Source organism: Mus caroli, chromosome 9 (genome assembly GCF_900094665.2).
Source record: "Mus caroli chromosome 9, CAROLI_EIJ_v1.1, whole genome shotgun sequence".
Taxonomy (NCBI): Eukaryota; Metazoa; Chordata; class Mammalia; order Rodentia; family Muridae; genus Mus; species Mus caroli.
In genome coordinates, this window is record NC_034578.1 from 77,557,102 (window position 1) to 77,579,453 (window position 22,352).

A 22,352-nucleotide genomic window follows, 5' to 3' on the forward strand; every position below is an offset into this window, starting at 1 on the left:
CCTTTAACCCTTGACTGACTGGTGTCTCTCTACAGGTCAGGAGAATTTCCCATTTGCCCAATTCCATAGTGCATCATGACTGTTCTTTTGATAATACATTTTTTTAATCTTTATTTCTTGTCTTCCCCTTCTTTCCTTCTCCAGTGTACTCATGATTGCATATGCAAAATCTTCATGCTTTCAGACTTCAACTCAGCATCTGCTTCCCAGAAGAGCCAGTTAAGATGATAAGCTGATCAAGGACTTAAAGCCATCAGGTATTGTCTTAGTCAGGGTGTCTCTTCCTGCACAAACATCATGACCAAGAAGCAAATTGGGGAGGAAAGGGTTCATTCAGCTTAAAACTTCCATACTGCTGTTCATCATCAAAGGAAGTCAGGACTGGAACTCAAGCAGGTCAGGAGGCAGGAGCTGATGCAGAGGCCATGGAGGAATGTTCTTTACTGGCTTGCTTTCCCTGGCTTGCTCAGCCTGCTCTCTTATAGAACCCAAGACTACCAACCCAGAGATGGTCCCACCCACAAGGGGCCTTTCCCACTTGATCATTAATTGAGAAAATGCCTTACAGTTGGATCTCATGGAGGCATTTCCTCAACTGAAGCTCCTTTCTCTGTGATAATTCCAGCTGTGTCAAGTCGACACAAAACTAGCCAGTACAGGTATCAAAATTGATTTTATTCTTCTCACCCTTATTTCTTTCTTCATTCTTTAATCCTTCCTTCACTCTTCCTTATGACCTCTCTTTTTATTTTCCTAATGTGGCAATTGTGGAGTGCTTGCTAATATCAACTATTGACTAATAGAGATAAAAGACAATTTCTAGTCTAGCAAGAGACAGAACAGTAAAAACACTATAATACAGTGCTGGTCTCTGGATATGGGTTGAGCAGTCCTCCAGTGGTTCATGTTCTAGAGGCTTGGTAACCACTGTATCATTGTACAGGTGGCAGAACCAATAGAAAGTGGGAGGTAGGACTAGCAAGAGGGCTCAACAGGAAGAGGTGATTCATGGCAAGTCTGACAACCTGAGTTTGATACCTGAAACCACAGAGAGGAAGGAAAGAACTGAATATTGCAAATTGTTCTCTGACATACATATATGTACTCTGGCAAGTATACATACATGCACACACACAATAAGTGAGTAAACAAACAAATGTAAAGTATTAAGCTTTTTAGGGCTGTTCTCTTCACTAAATATTTATGTACTTCTCATAGGACCCTCATTAGTTCCTCTATGAGCAAGTTATTATAAAGAGTAAGTCTATTCCTTGGATCTGTTTTGCCTCTTGTCTTGTGAATTGGTCTCTTCCATATATATATATATACTCCTGCTATTGTGCTATTATGCACTTCAAGGCCTTCATGTTTTGTGACAAGACTTTTTTTGGAGAAACATAGCATACATATCTATTCATCATTGATATGGAGATCATGACAGATAGCACCCATGAGGAGAACATCTTGTGAATTGTATGGATGCATCACCTGTCAATTAAAAATTCTATGACCTATGGCTTAGGCAGGAAATGGGAGATGGGATATCCAGGAGGAGAAGGAATTCTGGGATAGAGCCAGGTGGGGAATCTGCTTAGGGAAGATGTGAGGAGATGGACACATGGTACCTGAGCACAGGTAATAGCCATGTGGCAGAATGTAAGTTAAAATAAGTGGGATATTTCAAGTTATATCTAGTCAGAGAAGAGCTATATAACCAAGGTATTTTAAATATATTTTTAGTCTGAATCTTTTTTTTTCTGGGAGCACGGGGCTGGGAGGAAGAATTGGACCTAACTATAAACCTCCAAAGTCCAATTTGGTAAAGCAATATGTTTTACTGGGTTTACCTACAGGAGTATGGATGAAGAGTTACTACCAGGAGTAGACATGACTCAAAGACAGCTGCATCACCAAAGCCCACCTCAGTATGGGCAATAGCTCACATATACTGGGGACCGGGAGCACACTGCACAGCCTGCAAGCAGCTCAACGGGTATAGAAAAGTATAGAAATTACAGTTATGAAGTAGTAAGGAAATCAGTGTATGGTTGGGGGTCACTACAACATGAAGAACTGTATTAAAGTGATGACGTATTAGGAAGATTGAGAATCACTGCCCTAGGAGGATTGCAGTGGATAGTCTACTTGCTGAAATAATTATTTATTTATTTTATCATACTAAGAAATTGCCCCCTTTACCTCAATTCTTGATAGCTAAGATTGGACACAAAATATTAGGAGGAGTTGTCAGTCTTGATATACAGAGCTTGACTAGAGTTGGGGAGTAGGGAGGAGATAAGTTTGAGAAGGAGGACACCATTGCCTGGCTGGTTAATCTAGTGTCCAGGAAGAGACCTTTTAAAAACATGGAGATCTTGAGTCTAAAGTAAAAAAGTCAACAAACATGTATAAAGGTAACAGCTGAGAAAAAGTGAAACTGGACTGACACACACTGTTTTTTTGGGAGAAGAAGATAGACTGGTGGCCAGTAGCGATTGGCTGTCCTTTATTATAGGAAAGAGCTTACATCAAGGTAAATGAATTTTTTCAGAAATTACCTACTTTTAGCAATTTTATTTGCTCTAAATAAGACAGTAGCTGTTTCTTCTGTTTCTGTGGTGCTAATGGCCACTTCCAAAACATACTAATCGTAAACATGGTTTTTCTCTTTTGATCTGGGAATGTGGTAAATTACATTGATGGAATCTAACTGTGTCTGTAACAGATCTTACTTATAATTAGTCATTAGATCATCGATGTCCATTGTTTATATGCTTAGGTATATGCATGATAATGATAATCATTTTTACATATTAACAACATACGAGATGTCTCTGTTCTTATTCATCCATACCGAGCTTCACCAAAAAGCTATCAAGATCTGATTTATTTCCTGAGAGACCTTGCTGCTTTGGCTAATGCCTCGATTTTCCTTGCAAATGCTTTCATTATTTTTATTTAAATTGAAAAAAAAAGCCTTCAAGAATGTAACACTTAGGGCTGGTGAAATGGCTCATCAGTTAAGAGAACGGACTGTTCTTCCAATTTAATTCCTGAGTTCAATTCCCAGCAACCACATGGTGGCTCAAAACCATCTGTAATAGGATCTGATAACCTCTTCTCTTGTGTCTGAAGACAGCTACAGTGTACTCATATAAATAAAACAAATAAATCTAAAAAAAAAAAAGAAACTACTCCTTTAAAGAATGTAACTCCCAGGCTTATTCTAAGTATTTGGGAGGTCTGTGCCAATTTCTCTTATAATCCTCATTTCCTCATTTCTCCAGTTTTTGAAGCAGAGGCACGTGGTTCCTATGCTTGTGCACATTCTGTGAACTCCATGAGAAGTAGGTGTCCAATGGTAAGGGGGATGGTGCTAATTCTGCTTGTGACTCCAATGAAGCAAAGAGAAAGAGCATGGTGTTTGAAGCAAACTTAATGATTTTGGGAGAGAACATAATGTTATATCAACATGTTTGTGCCTTGCTGTTTTTTTTGTTGTTGTTGAGCAAAACATTAGGCTGAGTCAATGTTACCATACCCGGGTGCTGGTGGTATTTGTCATTGCTTTGAGAATCTTGTCTGTGCTAGCTTTTTTTTTTTTTTTTAAGTCAAACTACCTAAAACATAAGCAAACTTTCCTGTCTCTGTACTATAAAACCTGACTTGAAAATGAGCACAAAATATATTGTGAATTATGTTCCATTATTCAGACATGGAATGTCATATAATACTTACAATTTCCCCAATGAGATACTCCTAGACTTTGCAAAATGCCTTTGACAAGGTGCTTTTCCTAGGAAGCCACAAAACACAATGTTGTGTGACAGCAGACCTATGCCAGGGACACCCTGACATCAATTAGGTACCAGATCACGATCAATACTCCTCTCTGAAAATATTTTAGAGGAAAGCTGAGAGTCCCAGCCACCTTAAAACATAGCTAGACTCTATAACTTATCACATAATTTATTTAATTTGATGGAGTAAGCTATAGGTATTTGAATGTATATTTATCAAGGAAGGGTCTGGAATTCTGGGGCAAATGGACTATTTAAGTTACATACAGAAAAATATAAAATTGCTATATGAAATCTAGAAGCAATGGTCTGCGATGTTCTTTAAAGTCATTGCTTTTCATTGAGCAAATTCTTTAAAAAAAAAAAAAAAAAAAGCATCACTTGGCTCCCTGCCAGTGAAGGAAGCTGGCTTGCAGAAGTCATTAGGGGGCTCCCTACAGGTTGACAGATGGAGCTGAACTGTCAGACCACATCTCAGGACAACCACACACTTCATTGTTTCCAGTATCCAAATTAAACCTGACTTTTTTTTTTTTTTAAATCCCAGGTGTCTTCATGTAAAACCAATACATTCTCTGCAAATGTGCACTTTGCAGGGATTGATGGATGGTTAAACAGTCTGCAGAAATTCTCTAGAGTTGTGGCACACAGACTTCCTGGAGACCTTGTAGTAGAAACTGCATTTGAGGACAAATGACATTGTAAGGTGTGCACTGGTGTAATTAGTCATAAAACAGCAGAAAACAGCAGCAGATGGCAGTGCAGCGTTCACTGGACTAAAGCAGCACTGAAAAATGATGTCAGGAGTTGCCCAGTGACAGGATGCGGGCATGTCATCTTATCCAGCCATTCTAAGAGGCAGAGGCCTCACTTGCCTGTTTTCTTACTCATGTAGGGGCAATAAACCCAGTTTCCTTCTGATAGTCATAAAAACTAAATACGAAGGTGATGAATCTTAGGAGCCCTATTCAGTGTATGAAGTAGGTCTTGTTAGTTGTTTCACAAGACTAATTCCAAATTACAAAGCATGTATTACTATTATTATTATTATCATTATCAATTTATGTATGTAAAAATAACACTCATTCTTTTAGGTTTTCAGAGTACTTGGTGTACTAGAGTTATTTATTAGAAGCCTTTATATCATATATGTTAATCAAAAGAGAAAATGGAGAAGCAATTTTCCCTTAGCCCTAATAATGCAAAATGCTAGGTTACATATTTGTACTGAGAAATAGAACTTGAGAGACCTAAGTACCCAGATCAGATGTGTGAAGTAATCATATGGATTTGGGTTACAAATCTGGGACTCACTGTCAAGGAAATAATGATTGAATGAAATAAACTAGATTATACCTTTCCTTTCCCTACCCACTTTCTGTGGCAGACAGAAACCTGGGAAGCATCAGTGGATCCCAGAAAAGGAGACGGCAAAACGGCTCTGAGAAATTGTCCAGGTTAAGGAGAGGGAGTCCTGAGACTGGAGTAGTTCCTGTAATTAGGTGTGGTAGTGATGCTAAATAAATGCTAAATAAATGCAAGGTCAGTGACACAGAAACTGAAAAGTGTCCTTGGGTATGTCAAGAGGCTGGTCCTGGCATGCACAGCTCGCTCGAGATCTGGGTTGAGATGTGTCCATGTGTGGAGGCTGCAGGGAGGAAATAAAGGTGACAGGATATACAAGCGGTCGAATTATTGTATTACTACTGCCATGGGCGTTACAGTTCTTTATATTAGTGTTAGTATTCAGGGCAGGGGAGAAGTCAGGTTCAAACCTCATTCTCAACAATAATCAAGATGTTAGAAGAAACCAGTGTCAGTAACTGACTAGCAAAGTCAAGCTAGGGACTTTGTGAATGTTGTAGGAAGTGGTCAATGGCCCGGCTATGTTTGTTAATTTTCTGAAAAAAGCAAGCAATTTTAAACAGCCAGTTTCCTGGTTTTTTTTTTTTTTTTTTTTTTTTTTTTTTTTTNTTTTTTTTTTTTTTTTAAGGTCACGTTAGGGATTCTTTCTCCTCAGATCTTTTTTTCACTCTATCACCCTCTTTCCTATTATTTCTGAATAGGCTATCCTGTATGAACAAACTTCATCCTTGCGTGTCATGCCTTCTAAATCGCATTCACTAAACTCTGAGATCTGCAATCTATTCATATGGCAGCTTGCTCCCAACTAAATCTCTCTCCAGGAAGGGAAGGAGAATTTCGAGCCTCAAGAGAGAAACACATGCTAATACATTTGGGAAAGGAGAAACTTGGGATTCTCTTAGGCCCTGCCCCAACATTGAGCTGCAGAGAGATTATCAGATTTCCAAATCTACCTGCAAGGCAGTTTTTGGGAGTAATTACCCATGTTGAGAGCAGGTTTTTCAGTGATCCAACTGCTTTAAAACTTTTTAAAATTTATTTACAACCCAGCCGTTGCCCCCTCCCCTGTTCTCCCTCCCACAGTTCAGCATCCCATTCCTCCTTCCTCCCATCTCTGAGAAAGGTGCTCCCCCCTCCAAACCCCCCTCCCTCTGGGTCCTCAAGTCTCTCAAGGATCAGGCACATTTTCTCCCACTGAGGTCAGGTCAGGCAGTCCTCTGCCATATATGTGCTGGGGGCCTCAGAGTAGCTTGTGTATGCTGCTTGGTTGGTGGCTCAGTGTCATCTCTGGAGTGACCTGTGCAATTGGGTCCTGGAAACTTGACCAGGAATGAGGTGGAGATTAAGAAAGAAAGACACAAATTACATAAAGTTAAGACTGGGTAGGCCTTGAGCTTAGAGTCTGGTCACCAGCATGTTTAGTATATGAGAGGGGAGGTGGTTTAGCTAATCTTGGTAGAGGGTCTCTGTGTGGAGAGGAGCAGTTTTAAGTGGCCATGACTATGTAATCACTCTGGAGGAGGATGCTGTGGTCCTACTTTTTGCAAGTGCTGTTTTATCTGATGGTCAATTGTTTACCAATGCATGTAATTCAATCTGTGAAAGTTCTTGTCATTCCCATGAGTATGAGTCCCTGGGAACCTGGACATGGCTGTGCTCAATCATGTCAACAATACACAACCACTAAGGATTTCATCTGCTCTCTCCCACCGCTGCATTTGTGTTGATAACTCCATTCAAAACTCATTGTTTCACCAAGCTGGGTTTTTCTGGAACCATTATTTTGGTCTGTTCTGCATTACCTATCCATAACAAATAAGTGTGTGTGTGTGTGTGTGTGTGTGTGTGTGTGTGTGTGTGACTTCCCAGGGAAAGTCTCTCATACAACTGTACTTCAGTACACATGGATGGAGGGTGTGAGAGATAATGAAATTGGCCTTCGAAGTTGCTGTCCAGGACCTAACTTCCTGGTTTTGATGGGAGTAGGGGAATTGTTTCTCTTTACTTAGTGAGTTTCAAGGAAGCTGAAGTGTTCTCATGTAGAGTGTGAGAGAGTGATGCACTCTAGCTTCAGAGATGTACTCCAAAAGGAATGTGAAGGGCAAAGAGAAGGTTTGGGCTGGACTGGGAGGAGCTTGTGTTATTCCTCAATTCCTTTTTCATTACATGTTCCTGAAAATCATTTTCCATCCTCAGCTGGATTGGACAGTGTCCTTGAGGGCTTAGACCTGGAGCTCCTGCTTCTTCTGCACCCCTGCCATTCTCCTCAAAGAGTGCACAGTGGGGTTGGGAATCTACATTCTTCTTTGAAATATATTTAACTATATGTATATATCCCATTAATGACACTAGCTATTGTAAGTGGACTATCTTCATAACTACCTTATTTTGGAGTACTAAATCTTGCATGTGGTTTGCACGTACTGAAGTGATAAAAATGATCTCAGTAGGGGATAATATGATAGAGCAAAATTACAGAAAGTACTATGACTATTTAGCAAGTTGACAGCTTCTTTTTAAAGCATTTATAAAAAGTGTCGATTTTATTTGTTATTACAGGTTTCTTAGCAAGCAGTGACATGTATCCAGACCTTTGTGTTCCATACTCTTTGATTTCCTTTTTAAGACTCCTGGGATAAAGGCATATATGATAGAAATGAGGGTAGAAATGGTTTCAGAGGACCCTGAACTTACATTGTCTATATAAAAAGCAGAAGGAAGAATATTATGGCTTGAAGAAAAGTTTGAACTAGTGTTATTATCTCAGAGTCTGGATAAAGTTCATTTTCTGTACTAGTTAAAGAATTAAAAGGCAGGAAAAAAAATCTGGAGTATAAGAAGTAGCAGCAAGAAGAATCAGACACAGTAGATAGCACCAGCTGGTGAGGAGGGGTTTTTATTAGGGGTGAAAAAAACTTACCTAGCAAGCTCACAGAGAGAAAGATCCTCTGCCAGTCAGCAAGGTGACCCAAGATGTGCTAGAGTTTTAAGGCTCTTGGGTGGGCTGGAATGGGATCCCTTCTACTAATTTAGGATTGGTTACATTAGACAAAGATAGGAGACGGGCCTACATTTTGGTTAAATGTGTCCTGGTCTGGTCTTGAACTTTTTGGAGAGTTCCACTAGCAGGAGCATGTCTTAACTGATGGGAAGAAAATACACACCAGGCTGATCAGGAGGAAGAGGATGAAAACAGAAGTTTTCCATCTTTACTGTTGATCTGTAGCCCTTTTCTCTATCTGCCTGTCAGGGATATAACTTGTAGTCCCTCAATGGGATCAAGAAAGCTTTTGTTCCAAGTGACGATTGTATGATGTTAGACACAACCTTTATCTATAGAAAATGATTGTAAAAAATTCAAGTGACACTATTTCAGGTGGCTTTGTGACAATATTTTATGGATGCTTCTATGAACCCTTAGCTTAGAGGGGCCATTTTTTTCCAGCATGATTATTAACTTCTCTTCGTTCAAGCTAATGGGAAGGTTGAACTTTGAGAAGACTTAGGGGGTGAGAAGTTAGAAGTTGACCCAATGGGCTTATAGTTCTAGAATGATACCTAATTAACTCATTGGCTATAGAGTTGATTAATATACAAATTCAGAAATCTGGCAGAAACTTAGTTAGTCAAATTGTTGATATTTACAACTTTTAATTTTTCCTCATCAAAATTTTACAGGAGTTTCAAGAAATTTATTTGATAATGCCTATTATGACATTCTGACATTATTTACTGTATTCGTAATTCTTGGAATCAAAGGCATGTCCTAAATTATTACCTTGTTTACTCCTCAACATGCTATTTTGATTATTTCATGTAATCAGTGACTTGAAGTTTGCTTGTGGGCTGTATTGGATCCCCTCTGTTAATTATATAATCTTTTCTTAAAAGGCCTGAAATATTGCAGTGAGTTAGGATAAAGCGTTTCTACAGACTATATTCACATGTTTGGACTCCTCTTACATTTTTTTGGTCATACCACATACAGGACTAGTATTTAAATTCTGCTGATGTTGTCCTCCCAGGATAGGCACTACCTTTGATGAATTGACCTTCAACCTGTCTAACCTTTACATATTGACATAGTCAGCATTTTTAATTAAAGATAATCACAGAGATACCACTAAATTATAAATTATAACAAAATACCAACACTTCATCATCAAACACATTGTGTTCGCTTGGTGCTGAAATCATAAATTTTTAATGAAAATTATGTGTTGTATTCTAAAAAGCACAGAGCGTGCCGCTCAGTGACCTTTCTTGCTTGATCTGTTTTCAGATGTGAGAGTGGAAGGATTTCTATGGAGAGGGAAATGAAGAGATTTTGGAGAAAACTGCCAAGTTTATTTCCAGAATATATTTAAACAAGAATGACAGAAATATAACTTATTATTCATCTATATGAAGAAAATAAAGAGAAAATTTAAGAATTAGCTAAAATTCAACCCTGATACTTCTCTTGAATGTGTGTGTGTGAATGTGTGTCTGTGTGGGGGTAATGTGTGTATTTCTTTGTGTGTTTGTATGTGTGGTATATGTGGGGATGTATGTGTGTATGTGGGGATGTATGTGCATTTCTTTATGTGTTTGTATTTCTTTGTGTGTGGTATATGTGTGTGTTTATGTGTATATGTGTGTGTTTGTGTCTGGGTGCACATGTGTACACGTGTGTTAGAGCACATATATGTATGTTTATGGAGTCTAGAGGGTGATGATAGGATTCTTCCAGTATCACTCCCTACCTGAACTTTTAAGATAGGATCTAGAGGTCATTGATTAGCTATTAATCACTCAGCAAGCTCTGAGGATTCGACTGTCCCTTTCCTCTCTAGTGTAAGAATCACAGACAGAAACTATGCAGATGCCCAGACTTTACATGGGCGCTAAGGATCTGAGTTCATGACTTCATTCTGGTGCAGCAGGCATTTTATAGATGAGCCACAACCCCAGCACTTTGAAAACATTTTTAATTAAAAACTTTTGTTTGATGAGAATTTCATATGTGCTTTGATCATATTCAAATCCCACTGCAACTCTTCCCAGATCCATCTTCCTAACTTCTACACATAAAACAAATAAACCACCCAAACAAAACAACAACAACAACAGCAACAACAACAAACTAACATCAAGATAAATTTGTGCTGCTCAATATTCTTTGATGTATCATTTTTCCTCCCCTCTGGAGAGTTGACAACTTACCAGGGAATACACTCTTAGAAAAAACTGTTTCTCTATCTCCCAGCAGCTAACAATCTTCAAACATGGCTCCAAGGCCTGAGGTGTGATTTCTTGCCAGAATTCCATTTATGTTCTGGGAATGGGTCTGGGTTGTGCTTGAGAGGTATTCTGTATTGTTGAGCACCATGCTGATACGCTGATACAAAACTTTCTCAGAGGTCTTATGAAAAGACTAGGGGAAGCCGGTTCTGTGTCATTACCCAAGGGCAAACTTGGCACAGACCAGTCTGGGGCTTGGGCCTGTAGGGTCTAGAAGGAACTAAGGCTTTGTTTCGGGGAACTTGATCCCCCCTCCACCCAGAATGGAGTTATCAGTCCCAAGGCTTCTGTGTGCTCAGTATTGGATGCTCTTGAATATTTTGTGTTCCCATTGTCACTGCTGATTGATTAGCTTTCTGTGGACTCTATCACATTTCTCCCCTAAGTAACTATGTATACGTTACTGTTCTTTGGCCTACAATTTGTCCTGCCTGCAAGATGTACCTGGGCAATAGTGGTAGAGAACTCTGTATGTATGGCCAACCAATATCTGTTTTAACTTGAGACCCATGCTGAACACTGCCTGGGTTCAGGCAAACACAACTGGCCAAAAAACAAAACAAAATAAACAATGAAATAATTCCTAGTGATATTCTACCATACTCATAGATTGGTGTCTTGTCTAGTTCCCTTCAGAGAAGCCTCCTCCAGAAGCAGATACAAGTGGGTGCAGAGATCCACAGTCATACATTATATGGAGAGAGAGAGAGAGAGAGAGAGAGAGAGAGAGAGAGAGAGAGAGAGAGAGAGAGAGACTAAATTAGAGGTCTCCAGTGGGTCCCTCTCCTCATGGAGAAGAGGAGGAAGACTATAGGATTCAAGGGGCATGGAGGACACCAGAACATGACCCACTGAATCAACTCAGCAGGATTCATATGAGCTCACTGAAACTGACTCAGCAAGCACAGAGTCTGAGATGGTCTTTACTGGGCCCTCTGCATATATGTTCTGGCTGTTAGCTTGGTGTTTTTGTGAGACTTGGGTCTCTGAATTTTTTTTTTTTCTGTACTTGGGATTCTTGTCCTCCTATTGAGTGGCCCTGTCTAGCCTCTATATGAAGATTTTGTTTTGTCTTACTGTATTTTGTTTTGTCATGTTTGGCTGTTGTCTCTTGGAGACCTGCTCTTTTATGAAGGAAAATGGAGGGGATATGGATCTGGGATAAGTGGTCGGGAGCTGGGAGGAGCAGAGGGAGGGAAAATTATGATTGGGATATATTGTATAAGAGAAGAATTTATTTTTAGTTGAAAAATGCTGTACTCCTTGGTACGTTTGCTTGGCATAAGCCATAGATATTCGAGTCCCCTGAACACAAGCTCTTATGTCTTATTCATCTTCTCCTGGAAAACTTCCCCCTAGGCCCCCATCACTGAAGAATGACCTACTGATCCAGGTCAATACATACCATTGAGAACACTGTCCAAAAGACACCATTTCCTTGTAGTCATCTACTAGTTCCTGCACTCAACACTCTTTTTATTCCCTTTTCCAAAATGATCTTTATGTCTTAGGAAGAGGGGTTTCAGTATACATGTGCCATTTTGGGCCTAACATTCTATAGTCAGTTACTCTCTGCACATTGGCCAGTTGTGGCCTTTATATTAATCACTGTCTATAAAGAAGCTTCTCCGATGTGAGTTGGAAGATGTACTGATATATGGATACAACAACAAGTCATTAAGAGTCATTCTATATGTGTATTTAGCCACAGAGTAGTCACAGTTTTACCCTAGGTCTTATGCCCTGTCCAGCCATAGGTTCAATGATATCCTGATAGTGATGCCAGGTATGGGTTTCATCATGTGGAGTAGGCTTACAATTCAATTAGAAATTTGTTGGTTACTATTATGATGTCTATGCCACTGTTGCACAGCACAAGTGGCTATGTTTGGCTTGCAGAGCTCACAGCTGGGTATGATTGATGATTCTATTTCTCTGCTGGCAGTGTGTGTAATACCTTCCAGCATTATGAAAGCTAGCCAGGAAGGATGAAGTTTCCAGGTGTACTAAATTAATTTTCCAATATTCTGTGATTGTTCAGCAATACCATCCACTTCTGGAGGTAACGAACAACATTGGCAATAGCCTTTACACTTTGGCAGTCTGCAGGACCTCATTGGCCAACAACTTCAAATGAGGAAACACATTCTGGAGACTGGGATTTTTCTATTTGTGCCCAGTTGGGGACATTGTTACTTTACTATATGGAAACTCTATTTAATGCTTATTTTATAATATAAATAGAATCTTTTCATCTAAAATCAGTGATCTATAGAAAGTAAATTTCCTAGATATTTTTGTGTGTGTTATTTGAAATAGGGTACTTTCTAGAGTATATGCAATGGTTTACAGCATGAAGGAAAACACAAGTGACTTATTACCCTTAAAAACTGGTAGCCATCTTCTCCCATCAGTTTTAAGAAATTCTATACATGTGCCCATCATAGAGTAATAAATTTATCATTTGTAGAAAAATCATATGTGTAATACAGGAAGATAACACTTTAACATTGCTCTTATTTTATACCCCAAATATCTATGTCTTATCACAAAGAGAACTAATACATTTCTATGTATCAAGAGTTGTCAGAGGTAGGGACACATAAATGAATGGACTGAATTTTTTTTAAAGATTTGTTCATTTTATGTATGTGGGTACACTGTCACTATCTTCAGATACACCAGAAGAGGGCATTGGATTCCATTACAGATGGTTGTGGACTACCGTGTGATTGCTTAGAGTTGAACTCAGAACCTTTGGAAGAGCAGCCAGTGCTCTTAACCACTGAGTCATTTCTCCAGCCCCTGAATGAACCATTTTTAACTTAAGTGAAGAAAATGGTACTTTTCCTCATTTCCAAAACTCTGTCTAAAGTTATAGATGGTTGTTTTTCTATACATCTTGGTACTTAATGATCAACCTTGTATGTTTGTTTCTTAAATCTCAAAGAAAAGAATCTGTGTCAAGTCAAGAGTTCATTTGTGGCAATTCTAGGATTCAAAACAAAGTCTCTATGGATGCACCCTTAAGAGACCAAACAACTCTAAAAAGAACAAACAGCAATAGAAACATCACAATACATAATCTCAATCTTTGCTACTGAGCATACTTAAAAAAAATAAAGAAAATAAGCCTGAGGTTGGCACAAAAAACAGACATGTAGATTAAAGGAATAGAATAGAAGACAGAGAAACAAACCTATAGAAGTGTGGCCACTCGATTTTCAACAAAGGGGTCAAAAACATACTCTGGAAAAAAGCTTCAGCAAAGGGCACTGTAAACACTGGATATTCTCCTGTAGAAGAACAAAACTCAATCCATGTCTATCACTCTACACAAAGATCAATTCAAAATGGATCAAAGATTGGAATGAATATAAGACCTGAAACCTTGAAACTGCTAGAAAACAAACAAACAAACAACTATGGGAAACACTTCAAGACAAAGGCAAGTACTTTTAAGTAGACAACAACAGCACAGGAACTGGCAAGTAGAACTGGTGACTGGGATTCAATAAAATTAAAAAGAGCTTGCACAGCAAAAGAAACAACCAGATCTGACATGTAAAGAAGTACAAAAATTAAACACCCAATCAACAAAGTATCCAGTCAAAAACTTGTAAATGAACTGAGCGTTCAGTTCTCAGAAGAAATATAAACAACTGCTATGTATTTAGAAAAGTGCTTCACATTACCAGCCATCAGGGAAACGCAGATTAAAAGAGCTTTGAGATTCCTACTCAGTCCAGTCAGAGTGGCTATGATGGACAAAATAAAAGTCAACAGATGTAAGCTGGTACAAGCACTATGGAAGCCAGTGTAGTAGTTCCTCAAAAATCTATAGAAACCAGCAGTACCACTCAGGTATACTCAACTTACCACAAAGATTTCACACACTATGTTTATTCCTGTACTCTATTCACAGTGACTATAAATAGAACCAACTTGGATATTATATATATATGATAAACCATATATAATATGTATATGATGGAATTTTATTCAACCATGAAGAAATATGAAATGATGACATTTGGAAGGAAGTGAAAAAAATTTAAAGTTATTATGTTAAAAAATCAACCAAATTGAGAATAAAATTTCATATATTTTTCTCATATGCACTCTAGATTTAGTTTGTATACACACACATATATACATATAAAAGCAAAGATGGGACTATATAAGAAAAGAAAGGCATCTTGAGGGAGAGAGGAAGAAATTATAAATATAAAGAGACTAATGGGATAACTGCCAGGAAAACACTATTTTGGGGTGGATGGAGATCTACAAGAAGAGAATGGAAATACTGAGGAGAACGGGGGGTGGGGGGAGAAGTATAAAGAGATAGTAAGTATGAAAATGTCATATTGAAACATTCCTTTGCATATAAATTAAAAAGTAAAATAGAAACATATTACTTTGCATGTAAATTAAAAAGTAAAATGAAACCCCTGACCGCTGAACTCTGACATCTATGGTCTTCTTTGCATTAGCTTCCTTTAAGAGTGTTAAGTAGAACACTACCACTTTTAAGTCTCATTCCCTAAGGATTTCCTACTGGTGAAGACTGAGAACATCTGTAAGAGTATAATGCTTGAATTCTGTTTAATCAGAATGGCCTGAACATTTTCTTATGGAATCTTTTCTTTATGGATTATATTTTGTGACATTAATAATTTTCCACGGGAGTTTTTAACTATGATCCTCTGTTCATAAGAGCTTGGAGTTATTTACATTTTGAATGCTGAGCTGGGCATTGCTTTTGCACATTTCACGTTAATTAATAAACCCAACTGTCTATGGATTCCATTGTGGTAGATTATAACTATGGTGATAAAGTCTTTGTAGCTGTTTTGATGATACCCTAAAGAAAATGTAATGTGGTTATGGTAATATATCAAGCCTTGCTCCCTCTTGGAACTTTCAAGATGGTCCATCATAGAAGGAATCTCCTATGATGTCTTAAAACACTAGTGGGCACCTGGGAGGAAACTGGGTGATATTCCCTCTTAGCACCCACCAACTGGGTGACATAGGACTGAACCCCTATTTTAACCTTCAGCACATTCAAAACTTTCTATAAACAACCCTGTGAAGAAGCCTGCAGAGCTAAAAACTTGGGGAAGAAGACAGTGGTTTCCTGTTTTTTAATCACCAAATTTTAGGTTGATTTGATTATCAGAGGTAAGCACTATACACACACATAAAAAACACACCTGATAATTTATGAGCATCAATATTTCCAGGTTTAAGTTATTTCCAAGTTATACGAATTGCCTGTGTTTTTTATATTATTAGTTACCTATTTTTATTATTTTATTTTAGTCACATTAACCCTCCATCCTTCCTCTACTCCCCCAGATCCACTCTATCCTCTCTATCTACCCTCCAAGCATCTTTTGGTTATCATTATTTTTTAGAAGATGATCCAGCAGCAGTTGTCCTGGTTTTCTGGCTCTTACCATCTTTATGATTCCTTTTCTACAACATTCCTTCAGACTTAGGTATAAAAGTTGCATTGTAAATATACCAAATTAGGGTTGGGCACCCCATCATAAGTTGTTCTTTGCATTTCGAACAGTTGTGCCTGTCTGTAAAGGTCTCAGTCAGCTGCAGAGGGAAGCTTCTTTGATGATAGACGAGAGCTACACTAATCTGTGAGCATAAGACATTGTACTTAGGTTGTCATCAGAGTTAGATTTGTTTAGCTGAATGACACTAGCTGGTTCCTGTCTGGGTTCTATGGCCTCACCTGCCATGAGTAGCTGGCTAAGTTTACAGTACCAGGCAAGAAGTTGCTACTATTGAATGGGCCTTAAATGCAACTAGGTGGCTGTTGTGCATATATTTCTTATTCTACATTTAGTCTTACATTTGTTTAATGTAAAATGTTAAAAACATTTATGTTTTGTGCATTGTGTGTGCTGTTTGCTAGGTTGTTCCTCCTGGGTCTCCTGTGTTTCAGCATGGACTTTGAGTACTATGCCTTTTGTTTCACAGAATTATCAAAGATATTTGCATAGACAGTATCTTGGGATGACAGAAGTAATATTTCCCAGTGGGACAGAAGTGAGATATGTTTTTGCCTGGGGCAATAAAGTAATGCTCTCATCTGAAGCCATGATTTGCTTTAAAAAGATTTTTCAGCTCAGAATTGCCTCATTTCAAGTTTCTCAGTGGTGATGGAAACCCACTTTGTGAGCAATATTTACCTTGTTTTTGAGCAATATTTACCTGGTTTTCTCCCATACCTCCAACCCTTTCCAGGACTTAGAAACTGTGGGGATTCAATGCCAGTTTGGAAACCATGTCGCCTCGAGTCCAGGAGTAGAAAGTTCTTGTCTGTGACCCAGGCATCTCATTGTCTTCTGCTTCCATCAATGAAACAGAACCAGACTAACTTGTCAGCTTTAGCACTTAGAATGTCATGCTTCATAATTGTGGACATCTACTTTGAGCTTAATACAGTACACAAGATACTTTGTGAAAACTGTATGACCTATTGTCTCTTTCTCAGGATCAGATTTATTCAAGTCTTTTCATGCCTTCATAAATGTGTATTTTTCATAAGACGATATATGTGGGTTTCTCCAGAATTCAGTTATTTGACTCATTAAGAATTATACGGAAATGAAATGAGCTTATGTTTTATTAGTGACTATTAATTCAGAACACTGAATATTCTGCTAGGTATGGCTTGCTTTCAGTAATTATTTGATATTATTTGTCTCTCAATATATTATTTGTACATTTCAGCCTTCCTTTATCAGTCCCTACCAGCTGTTTCTCTTTTATTTTAATTCTAGCTTTATGTTTAGATTAAATGCTTAATTTGTACATTTTTTTATTCTTTTAGAGAGATTAGTCTTATAATTCTTGTTCTATATTAAAGGTTCAAATACACAGTAATTTTTTAGTTACTAAAAAATTCTGTTTACAATTTTTCATAGTGAAGAGTTATGTGGATTTTTTTTCAGTTTTCCTCACAGTGGTTTTTGTTTTTATATCCTTGGAGGCAATGTCCTATGATCAGGGAGTCCAGTTGTCATTGTTATGAAGCTTTGCACATTTTGGAGAATTTCTCTATGCCTAGTAGATGATCAACATTTGAAATTATTCTAGAGACCTTTAAGAATCAGTACTTTCTCTGTGTTCCATGTGAAGTTTCTTAATGCAGGATTTCACATAGAATAGGCCTTAAATCTCGAGTCAAAGGATGATCTATTACAAAATATACTGCTATTTCAGTTTGAATGTTCCCATTAAAACACATGTTGAAGTTTAATCATCTCATGAGGTAATAGATGGAAGCAGATGGGACCACTAAGGAATGACTATGTCATGAGGTTTTGTGCTTCTATCCCTGTACATCCATTCATGGGTTAATGATTAACATGTTAATGAGTTGATAAGAGTTTGTGTGCTATGAAAAATACTTTGCATACACTAGCAAGCGTTTGCTGAGAGGACCCTGATATAACTGTCTCTTGTAAGACTAGGCCAGGGCCTAGCAAACACATAAGTGGATGCTCACAGTCAGCTATTGGATGGATCACAGGGCCCCCAATGGAGGAGCTAGAGAAAGTATCCAAGGAGCTAAAGAGATCTGCAACCCTGTAGGTGCAACAACATTATGAACTAACCAGTACCCTTGAGCTCTTGACTCTAGCTGCATATGTATCAAAAGATGGCCTAGTCGGCCATCACTGGAAAGAGAGGCCCATTGGACATGCAAACTTTATATGCCCCAGTACAGGGGAATGCCAGGGCCAAAAAGTGGGAATGGGTAGGTAGGGGAGTGGGGGGTAGGGTATGGGGGACTTTTGGGATAGCATTGGAAATGTAATTGAGGAAAATACGTAATAAAAATATTTAAAAACAATAACTAACTAACTAACTAAATAAATAAATATAAAATAAAATACTTTGGCTCCTGTCTCTTGGTACATTCCTTCATGCCATATAGTGTCATGTGCTACCTTAAGACACTGGAAAGTCTCTTCCAGGAAGAAGGTCAGAAGATAGGGCCTGCAGACTTTGGTCTTGGTATCATCTAGAACTAGGGTAAATAAATCTTTCTTTTCTATAAGTTACCTAGCTTTTAGTTAGTTACAGCAACAACAGCAATGGAATTTGAGCCAACCTCCTATGAAACTTTTGTGCATATAGTGAGATGTATAAAATGGCAAGGCTGACCTTTAAAGCAGCTTTACTATAATTGGTTTAAAAGCTGTAACCCGTGAAGGTGTAGCATTATACCGGTTCTTCTGTTTTCCATCTGGAATGCAAACTTAGATGAGAGAAATGTTTAAAATACGCAGTTTATCTTCTTATAACAAAGTGTTTGGTAACTAATTTTGGAATCAGACTCTTTACCTAATTAGCTCACTGTAGCATTTATTGATAAAGTATCCACATGGGAACACGGATGTCCTTGCTCCGTGGTAGCATCTTGGGAAGTTCTATGAGGCAAGAAAACACTGGTGCTTTTGACTCAAACTGCTAAATACAAAACCCGGTTTTTTTGTTTGTTTGTATTGATTTCTTTTTTTTTTTTTTTTTTTTTTTTTTTTTTTTTTTTTTTTTTTTTTTTTTTTTTTTTTTGAGATAGGGTCTATTTATGTAGCCCTGACTGTCCTAGAATGTGCTATGAAAACCAGACTGGCTTCAAACTTATAGCAATCTGACTGCCTCTGCCTCCCTAGAGCTGGGGTTCAAGTCACCCCTCCTCTGCTGTTCACTTGTGTGGTGTTGGCTGAAGTGTCTCCCTCTGCCTTTGCTCTTTCTTTAAAACTGGAATAATAACAGCATGGTTTCTTGGACTATTGTGAGAACAGTTTCAGTAGGTATGGAGGTGACTAGTGAGTGCCAGACAGGAATGTCCCTGAATGCTTTGCTTGCAGTAAAATCTGCAAACATTCATCATTAAATATTAAAAGCAGCATTTATATTTTAGGGAAGAAATATTCCCTCTGGACTGAAAAATAGTTTTTCCTTTTTTTTCAGATTTTGATGATTATTATTTCAATTAAAATTTATAATTAAAGTATTTAATTAAACCACCACACAGATACTGATGTGGAGCCTGACACTGAGGCTTTGCACTGGCAGTTACGACTGCCTTGGAATTCAAACATAAAGTTTTATTCTGAGAATTCCAAGTGTTGACAGGAAATGCTAAAAATGAGATAGGGGAGTGTTAGGAAAATGCAGAAAACAAGCTGCAACCCCATGTATGGCTGTTGGTGAGTCAGAGGGCAGCTTCTGAATGCCCCTGACTGGAGTTACTCCTCAGCAAACTACACAGACCTGTGGCTTGAATTAGCATGGGCAAGTGCCAGGCTAGAGATTTCCTTTCAAGAGGTCTTCAGGTTCCAGCTGTTAAACTATCAGGAAGCCTCAGACTACTTGAAAGACACAACACAGGAGGCAGTCCCTTTTGCTGAAGATTACAAAAACTCGCCTGTTCCTTAAATAGGAAGAGCAGATTTATGTGAAGCCACTGATCCAAACCTCCTTGAGCATGAGCTCCAGGAACACCCTGTGTCAACATGGTGAAAACACCCTACAGATGCTTCAGGATCAAAGTCCCCTTTCACAGCCACGCTTCCCAGAATGACCCAGATCCCCTATTCCATGCCGTCCTACCTGTTAGGTTATACAAGTGGAAATTGAGAGTAATGTAATCCACCTCAGCATACAGAACAGAGACGAATTTCATCCCTCCAAAGAATACACCTTGTGTTTTGTTTAAAAGTGAGATTCTAAACCACTGGGAGATGGCTGAAATATAGCATTTTTTCCCTCTTTTGAGTAAGGGTGGTAGTGAGAGGTGTTGGTACCAGTTTCAAGAATAAAGTCCTTTATATTTAAACGTTGTCAGAGAATCTGACAAGCATTAACAATTAGTTCAAGGTCAACTTTTTTTCTTACTTTGTCTTAAGTCTTTCTTACAAAACAACTATAAATATGACATTTGCTCTGAGTTAGCTTTCTTCCTATCAAATCCATCTATGGTAGATACAATGAACTCTTGGTTTACAAAGTTCCATGATTCTGGGTAAATCTGTTGATGTTTAGATAGTGGACTATACAAAGCTGATGTAAGGGTCTTCATTTCAGAGCAGTACCTGAGCAGCGAGGAAGAGAACATAGTCTTGGGCCATGGCTATGGGGACTTGCAATGTAGATTACCCAGTTTTGAGCTACATAGCCCATTCATAGACACCCTGAGCATCTTCATAAGGCTAACATTATAAAAATGAAAGAATGGAAAGTTAAGGAGCAGTGGCAGAGGCTAGGGAAGCAACTCAGTGGTACAGCACCTGCATCATGCTGTCAAGACCCTGGATTTAACTGAGCTCTGAGATAAAACCATTATAGTGATTATGGTTAGGTCATAGGCACCCATCTCTCTAGGAATTCTGGGTTGGGTCCTTATGCACTATGAAACGCCATTGGAAGGTTTTAACTGATGTGCTAACTGATGCTTTTGCTCCTTTAGTATGAGCACAGTATGTAGACCAAGCCAAATGAGTAGAAAATGTGAGAAATCTGAACTAGACATTTATGGCTTGAATAGCTTAGCAGCACTTGTGAACAGTTGGTGGCCAGGGTCTTTGCTTCCACGTCTAAGCTGATCATTAGATGCTTTTAACATTCTGCTTCTCCTCCTTCAGCTATATTCATTAGGGAGTCAAGTCAATGTTTTCTATCAACTCTTACAAATATCAATTAGTTTTGATTTTTGAACTCTTGCCATTTTATTTTGCCAAGTGCATAAGGTTCAAGGCAATGACTGTGTCATACTAAGAGCAGACTGTGGGGGAGGTGAATCCACTCGGCCACACATTGAGCTTTCATGGCTTAGCCTAGCAGATGAGCCTGCTGAATGCTGCAGGTCTTGAACCGAACTCCAACTTAGACTTTTCTCTTCCCCTGGTGTGAGATTGACTGTTATGGAGTTACTAGCTGTGCAATTCAGAAAGAAAATGTGCCCTAGGTGGTTATCCTCCTGCTTCTGCTCCTGCTTCTGCTCCTCTTCCTGTCCCCCCTCCCCCTTCTCTCCTTCTCCCTCTCCCTCTCTCTTTTCTCCTCCCCTTGCCTCTCTTTTTTTCTTTTCTGTGCTTGCTGTGCATGCATGTCTAGAACTGAGGTAGTTTACAAATGATTTTTCAAAATCTCAAATGCATAAATTGTTGCTGAGAACCAGCACTATTCTTTGAAAGCCACACAAATAATCTCACGAGCTTATTACACCTTGTCTTTGTTAGAACTAAGTCTAAAAGATGAGTTACAGATGACTGAAAGTAATGGTTTACTGAGCAGTGCTTTACATATTTTGCTATAAATTTGATCTAGACCTTTAAAATTTTCATAAATAGTACCATAAGAGATGTATTCTTGTTTCTACTGTTTTTATTATTATTATTATTTATTATTATTATTATTATTATTATCATCATCATTATTATTAGTTTGGTTTTTTGAGACAGGGTTTCTCTGTGTAGCTCTGGCTGTCCTGGAACTCACTCTGTAGACTAGGCTGGTCTCGAACTCAGAAATTTGCCTGCTTCTGCCTCCCAAGTGCTGGGATTAAAGGCGTGTGCCACCACTGCCCGGCTCTTTCTACTTTTCAAATGAAGTCAAAAGAAAATTTGAAAATGTATTCAAGAGAACACGAATATTTGCTAGTAAGAGTTTTTAAAGTTATCATGGTATATCTAAACTGGTATGAGAAATGAAAAACAATCTGAATTAGGATGTAAAATAAAATAAAATAAAATCTATGAAGGCAATGAGCTGCACTTCAGTTAACAAGAAAGGAAGGTTGTGAACAATATCACATGAGGTAGTATAGAATCTGATCTTATAGAAAGGCCATGTAGAGAAGAGATGGAATAC